Genomic DNA, 7,998 nt, shown 5'->3' with positions numbered 1-7,998 from the left:
GCGGGCCTCTCACTGCTGTGGCCTCTCCCGTTGTGGAGCACAGGCTCCGGACGCGCAGGCTCAGCGGCCCTGGCTCACGGGCCCAGCCGCTCCGCGGCGTGTGGGATCTTCCCGGACCGGGGCACGAACCCGCGTCCCCTGCATCGGCAGGCGGACTCTCAACCACTGCGCCACCAGGGAAGCCCTGTTTGAAGTTTTGATACTTAAATTAATATTAAACTATTAGTGAGAAAATATAGATGTGTTTCCATGTTACAGTCTAATACTGATGCCTGTGATCTCAAAGGTATTTAAGTTGGCAAATGCCACTGTCACCCTAATGATAACAGAGACAGTAATAGGAGCGTCTGTGGGGTTGCTCATGGGTGCCAAGCCCTCTGCTGGGTGTTGTCTCGCATCTGCTCCCAGGTCCTCTCAGGGGTATTGTTATCCCGATTTTACATATGAGGAAACAGACTCAGGTTGACCAGAGTCATCTCTCTAACACGATGGGTAGATGAAGTTAAAAAAAAAAAAAAAAAAAATCACTGACCACTCTCAAATTTTTCCTCCTGTACTGCAGTTATGGCGATTGAGAAAATTTCCTTTGCCTCCACCAAATTCCCACTCTGACTGTCTGCTTTGAGATAATAATTGGGGCTACCACAGAAGTTTCCCTGCCCCCAGAACTGGGACAAGGTGTTAAAGGAGAAACTCGAGCTGGCTGGGGCTGGGGAAGGTGAAGGCGTCAGTGGTTAAGCTTCCTGATGGCTCCGACCCGAGTCCTAATGCGACCACGTAAAGGCTCTGTGACCTTGGTTTAATTACCTAGCCTCTCTGAGCTGTACCTGTAAAATAGGCATCAAATAGTACCACCTCACAGGGATGCTGCAGGGATGAAAAGAATTAGCACTCTTCCAGCTGTAAGATGCCAGACATGTGTCTGTTGTCACTGTTTGCCTCTGGTTTGGGGTTGAAATATCAGCAGAAAGGGGATGGAGAATAATGTGAATATATAGAGTAATAATAAAATTTTGTCCAAGGTGACGCAGCAAGAATCTACAAAGAGAAAAACCTTGGTCTACTGGCTTCACCATGTCGTGCTCATGTGTGACGTGCAGCTCACTAAACCCCGCCATCGACAACCCCTTCTCTGGCTTCATGGCTTTGCGAGGTTAGTGTTACGTCCCCCACTTAAAGCTGAAGAAACAATGCTCAGAGGTCTGAGGGCTTTACCAACTCCTTGCAGTAAAATGGAGCCACAAAACTCGTGCCTCTTTGGTCTACTCACTGTGGTTGTAAGTCAGGTCTGAACTTTCCGCTTCTATAATTGTAAAGGACTCATAGCAATGTGGTTACACATCTTTAAATCTATTTCTGTATAAACAAACTAAATTAGTACCTACTCCTTCACTGGGCCTGGTATTAATATATTACTCATGCATATTACATGCTGATTTATTCTTCTAGTAATGCATTATTCATTCTCTTAACAGCACATAATGCAAATCCACAAGAATCTCTATGAAAACCAATCTACTGAATGGTAAGGTCATGACAAATATGGTGACATTTCAACACTTTGGTCTCCATTTCATTAATTTCTACAACTGAAATAATACCCAGTTCCTGGGGGCGGACTCTCTGGTAAGTGATTAAGAGCTGTGATCTGAGGAGGTGGGTGGGAAGGTGCCAATTACACTGGTGACTTTGGAAGTACAGGAGGCTTTCCCTTTGGGCCGGGGCAGAGACAGCGGCCTACATCGCAGGGCCTCGGTTCAGGCTCTGGCTGTGTCACCTTCCCAGGAAGGGTGGACGCTTCTCGGAGGTGTATGGTGTAAGACTCGAGCACTGGAACGGGATTGGCTGTCGCTCTGGCCTCTCTCTCCCAATGTTCTCTGTGCATCTGGAGCAATGCAGCAGGCTGGGGGAAAATGGACAGGATGTGGGATGTACAACTGGATATGCCAGGTGGGTGGAGGCAAAGGGGCTAGGAGGAGCCCCAGCCAGCTGCCAGGGAGCGGCCCTCAGAAGACAGCCTGGACCCAGAAGGCAATGGCCATCAAGGGTCGACCACAGGACAAGGGGGTGTCCCTGGAGTATATCCAACTCAGCGGTGGGGAGTGGATGAGCCCAAGGTGAACGCGTATGTGTGGCAGGCAGTCCCGGTGAGGGAAGCATTTGTCGGCACAGTGCAGGCCCTACGATGGATTCTGGGGTGGGATCCGAGCCTCTGCTAGAGGCAAATGGAAAGAGCGGGGTGTATGATGAGACAGGTGATTGGGTTTAGAAGGTCTGAAGAGGATTCAGCTGTCAGGCTCCAAGAGCGGAGCCTGATGTTCAAGCAAGACAGCCAGCCAGCCAGCCTGGCTTCCCTCCACCCATGTGTTCAGCTACGCGTTCGCCAGCACCCACTGCGGATGTGCCAGGACAGTGCTAGGTGCTGGAGCTACTGGGCGAATACGACAAACACGGATCCCGTGCTCATTACATGTGGGTGTATTTAGTTAGAAGCGGCAGGGCCAGGTGCATTGAAGAGAAGCACCTATGATCAGGGCACTAGTGGAGGGTATAACGTAGCGGGGGTCAGGGGGTCAGGAAGGGCTTCCTTGGGGAAGGGGCTTTTCAGCTAGAACTTGAAGGGCAATTACAAGTTAGCCAGGTGAGGATGGAAATGAAGAAAGCTCTAGGCAGAGCGAACTGCACCTGCTAAGGTGAGTCTGAAAGGGGCTTGGTGCTGCTGGCAGGGGTCACGCCGAGAACAGTCACGGGGTGGCTAGTTTGGGGGCTGAGTTGTGAAGTGTCGAAAAAAAATTATTTCAGTTGTCAGGGTTGAGTTGGGTTGAACCTACAGGTGAGGCCAGATGGCCTCCATGGGAAGTCCCCAAAGAATGCCTGGCTCCGAGGCTGGACTCCGGGCCAGCCTGACACCCTGGTCACCACCTGAATGTGGAGGAGGTCAGATCCCGACAGGGACAGCGGCTGGGAAGTCAAGTGCCGCCCACCTGCTGATGCCACGCGTCTCCACGGGGGTTTAGAAGCCAGTGCGCTCGGCTACTTGGCTGGGCTTTTTAATTTGCATTCACTGAGCAGCATAAAACTAGACATTTATTGGCCACAGCCCATTTTTGTGTTCCTGTAACTCAAAAATGGTTACGTTTGAAAAAATGAAGTATTACCTGCTTCAAGTGTAAAACAGAGGCCAGGCCTCGTTGGCACCGGCTGAATTATTTACATTGGAAACGCTCTCTGTAGTTGCCTATTACGCCGTGGAACTTTCTTCCCCAATGTGCTTTATTACATACACTCATCTTAACTTTTGACAGTCCGTACCATGAACTGACATAAGATGGAAGTGTATGCTCCAGCAGGTAAATAATAGATGACAGAAAAAAAATGGCAGGACCCACTTTGATGTGATCCGTGAAAACGGATCTGAAGCCACCATTATGGCCTCTCCGTGGAGATTCGATAAAAACGTGGAGGCTGCAACGGAGGGGTGGCTGAGAGGGCGGGCCTGGGAGTCGCCTCCCTAAGTGGGCAGCGGCCACAGGGGAGGGAGCTGGGGTGCATGCGGGCTGCTCGCTCTCAGAAAAGCACTTGGAAAGTAACCACACTTTCTGAGCGCGGCCTCTATGCTGCGTCAACAATCTCCCAGAATGGAATTATTATCCCCATACTATAGGTGAGGACGCTGAGGAGCCAAGAGGTTGAATTTCTTTCTCAGGGTCGGTCAGCTCAAGGTCAGAGGCAGAAGCAACACTAACCGGCCCATCTGACTCTGAAGCCAGCTGGTACCCATGGAAAGTCAAGAGCTGTAAGAATCACCCAGTCACTTTCCCCTCCGTAGGTGGCCGGTCACTCCACACACAATTTAGACGGATTTCTCTAACATCCAGCTGCACCAGCCAATGGCTGCGTCAGTATTTGTGAAGCTTTTACATTGCTTTACGCCTGACAGGGGGTTGAGGCCGTATTGTCATCCAGTTCTCTCAGGAGACCGTGGAGTAAGCTGTCCTCACCCCGAATTTTACTGATGTTGCTGACACCCTGAAGTTGGGAACCCTGCAGAGGGCTCCCGGCTGTTTCACCAGCACCAGCCCACGAACTCAGGGGGGTTTTCTTTAGATTATTGGTTCTTCCATTCTTGCTTTGTTTTTAACTTCAGAGAGCAAAGAGTACCCTCTCTCTTGAGAGACTTCCCAAGTCACACACGGGGGATGATTACTTTATAATTTAAACTATAAAGCCTTAAAGCCAGAAGGGACGTAAACCAGTGAGAGGTAATCACTCATAGTTATGATATGAGGTGGCACATGTAATAATTTAAGTTTAATATGTGTCAGAAAAATACTGGTTTTCCATTAAAGTGGCCCAATGGTGATACGGTATTTCCTACTTGGACATGTTTATTGAATAAATGCAAGTGTGTTGTTAGAAAGCACAGGAAGTAAATGTTAGAACAGGTGTTAGACAGATATGGCAAAACTATGAAGGTGAAACTTTAAAAGTTGGCATTTGGGAGAGAACGGTTGAAACCTAAGGAGAGGCACTCTGGGGCAGCCCATCGCTCTCCTTTTGAGGGATTTTTCTCACTCGGATGAAGACCCTCAGCTGGGCAGAGTCCACACGGCAGACCCCATGCTTTTCTCTAGCCAGTGCCCATCGGCACCCTCCGGGCTCTGCCCAGTCAGCTGCAGAGGAAGCCAGGCCCCCTTCTGGCTCTAAAGTTGATAACACCTCATTCCTGCGAGCATTCCGTTAAACCCTTCCAGAACAATTTTACAGACTGGGAAGCCGTAATCAAAACCGGCAGTCGAGTGGCAGACGCTTTGGCAAAATTATATGCAGGCAAGAACATGGCTCTAACGCCATCCTAGAGTGGATGCTGTGATGACATCTAGACGTGGATTCTCTTTTCTTAAACACATCATTCGTGGTCTCCAAGACCAAACACAGTCCAAGCATCTCCCACAGGCCAGACCCTTTAGCCCACTTGGGTAAACATCTGTGTGACCAACACCCAGATCCAGATATAGGACATTCTCCAACCCAGCAGGCTCTCTAACTGCCACCCCTCCAAGGTAGTCACTATTCTGACCTCTGTTGCCATGGATCTGTGATACCTATTCTTGAACTTCAGAGAAACGGAATCATTCACAATACACTCTTCTGTGTCTGGCTTCTTTTATTCAATATTGAGCCCATAGGTGTCACCCATGTTGTGTGTACAGCAGTTCATTCTTTACCTTACTGCCTACTTCACTTTATCTACCTATCTGTCTGTCTACCTACCTACCTACCTACCTATCTTTCTACTGTTAGTGGACATTTCTATAGTTTCCAATTTGGGGCCATTATACAAAACACTGCTGAAACTATTCTTGTGTGTCTTTGGTGGATATAAACTTTTAATTCCCTTGGGGGCAGTCTACAGAGATAGATTGCTACATTATAAGGTATGCAGATATTTGGGTTTTGGAACATATCGCAACACACTTCCAACGTGATCCAATGCACACTCCTATCAGCAATACTCAAGAATCCTGGATGTTCTGCATCCGCGCCAGGACCTGACATTGTCAGTTCCTTCGATCTCAGCTTTGGTTAATGTTGGCATCTTGAAGGCACCCAAGGCTAAGCCCCCAGACCCTGTCCCTCTTCCTGAACTTCAGACCTTTATTTGTTATTGCTCGCTGTCTGTTCTCACCTGCATTCTTTTCATGTGTCTTTCAAAGTCAACATTGTCAGCTGAGGACTCGGATCCCCCTTCTGACCGTGTGCAACCCTTCCTCTGTCCTAGCTCCAAAAAACTCCCTAAATGTTAAATTCCTCATGCATCTTTAGTTACTCGTGTTCCCCTGCCACGCACATTTGGAGGGTTGTACCTCTGGGGGTCCCTCCTCTTTCCTCTCACACCACCTCTGCTCTCAGCCCCCATTATCTCTTGCCTAGACTATTTTAAGTTCAGTAAAAGAGGTTTCTTCAAACAGCTCTTTTCGGACATTTTAGAAATGGCTTTAATTCATTTCCTACACAACTTCTCTGGCTCCTGATCAAAGGGTCTATAAACTTGAAACTGGATTAGTCTAATATTCAAGGTATTATAAAGTAGCTAATTTTCCCTCTCTGTTAACGCACTGAGATTCCTTCAAATGAAGAATATAGGCCTTCCCTGGTGGCGCAGTGGCTGAGAGTCCGCCTGCCGATGCAGGGGACGCGGGTTCGTGCCCCGGTCCGGGAAGATCCCACGTGCCGCGGAGCGGCTGGGCCCGTGAGCCGTGGCCGCTGAGCCTGCGCGTCCGGAGCCTGTGCTCCGCAACGGGAGAGGCCACAGCAGTGAGAGGCCCGCGTACCGCAAAAAAAAAAAAGAGAGAGATCTCTGAGGGAAGCCAATCTTAATAGAAGTTATTAAAAATGATTAGCTTCCTAGGATATGACCAATCCCTGGAGTTTCCCTTACAGGATATTTGTGGGGAGGGCCAGCATACAAACTAGGGTTTCCAAAGATGAAACAGAGGGGTGAATGTTTTTAAGTTCACATTACAATAGAAACTATAATAAAAGATGTGGTCTGTGTAGCTCCTGCGCTGTCAACGTGATTTTTGGAGATGATCAAATACAAAGCGATAGGCCATGCAAAAAAAAAAAAAAAAAAAAAAGAATATAAAAATATGATATGAAATTCATTTTCACGGAAGTGTATGTTTTTTTTGAAGTATTGGTTCTTTCTATGTATCTGGAATATTACTGAGGCCACTCCACAGTTCTTCTAGAGGCTCCAAGCTGGGCTCTGCTTTGAGGCCACAGGTCACAAACCGCCCCATAAAGGCCCTTGGTTATTACCGGGCTCTAATGTTGGGTCCAAGAAACCCACACTGCTGACTGTACCCTCCAAAGTCATCCTGCTTGGCTGAGACAAGACTCCAGGCATTTCTCTCCATCTCTATGCAGAAATGTCTTCTAACCTAACTAAATGACCTCAGATTTCCAGTGTGTCCAATTCCCTTCAAACTCCATTCTCCATTCCTCCAGCTTCGACAGGCTTAAGGGCAATGGTAAAGTTTATTGGCTCTGAGACGTGGGATCAATGCCGCGACTGGGATCGATGAATGCTAACGCCAGTATTACTAACTTGAGGTGTGGGGTCAGTCACTTCACCAGGGCTCAGTTTCCTCATTTGTGAAATGGGAGGCATAACTGCATCTGCCCTGTGTCAACTACAAATTGGCGTTTTCCACTGGCGCCGGCCATCTACCTCTACGGGGAGTAAATCACGTGCTGCCGCAGCTGCTGACTCACGACACCCCCTGAAAGGAGCGCAGGGTGGGGAGCGGAGACGAGGCCCTCTGCGCCGTGGGAAAGACGGGCAGAACGCGTCTTCAGATAGCTAGATATTTTCAGGAGCCAATTTTAGGAGCGCACTTTTTGCATCTCCTCATATCTAGAAAAGCACTAAAACCCTTCACGGTGACGTCTGCTCCTTGTGACTGGCGGTAACCCGCGCGAGACTAGCAGAAACCTTCCGTAAAAAATCTGTGCTTCACCGCATGTATTCCCCCTTCGCCAAAATCACACATATACTGAGCTCCCCCCCTGCCTCTTTGGAGCAGGGTCTCAGAGCTCTCTGGGACGCTGTCTCCTGGGCTGCAGCGCTCATTTTGCCCCAAATAAAACTTAACTCGCAACTCTCACGTTGTGCGTTTTTTAAGTTGACACCTAGAAGGCTGCTGTGAAAATTAAATGAGACAATCTGTGTAAAGCCCAATGCCAGCATTAGTGAGTACAATTGACAACCTGACTATTATTATTACTAACGCTAAAAGAAAGTCGCCACACTGTCCATTTCCTCCATTCATACGTTGCTTTGTTCCTAATCAGCTCATCTCAGACTCTCGGCAATTCTCTCTCTCCTTTGAGTTTTGCCCTCTGGAGCCGTCTTCCAGCCTCTCAACCAGTTGGCCTTGTTTCCCAGACTCCAGCTGCGGCAAGGACAGTAACTTCCTGGTGATGATGCAC

General features: G+C 48.6%; 1 protein-coding gene across 1 annotated transcript in view; it reads right to left on the bottom strand.

Annotated features, from left to right (window-relative positions):
- Positions 1-7,998, bottom strand: part of CDH13 (cadherin 13) — a 1,052,304-nt gene that overhangs the window by 224,146 nt on the left and 820,160 nt on the right. The gene's annotated exons all lie outside the window — the stretch shown is intronic.

This window comes from Physeter macrocephalus, chromosome 17 (assembly GCF_002837175.3).
Source record: "Physeter macrocephalus isolate SW-GA chromosome 17, ASM283717v5, whole genome shotgun sequence".
Classification (NCBI taxonomy): domain Eukaryota; kingdom Metazoa; phylum Chordata; class Mammalia; order Artiodactyla; family Physeteridae; genus Physeter; species Physeter macrocephalus.
Note: the sequence above shows the minus strand (reverse complement) of the source record. Positions and strands in the feature narration are given on the sequence as shown.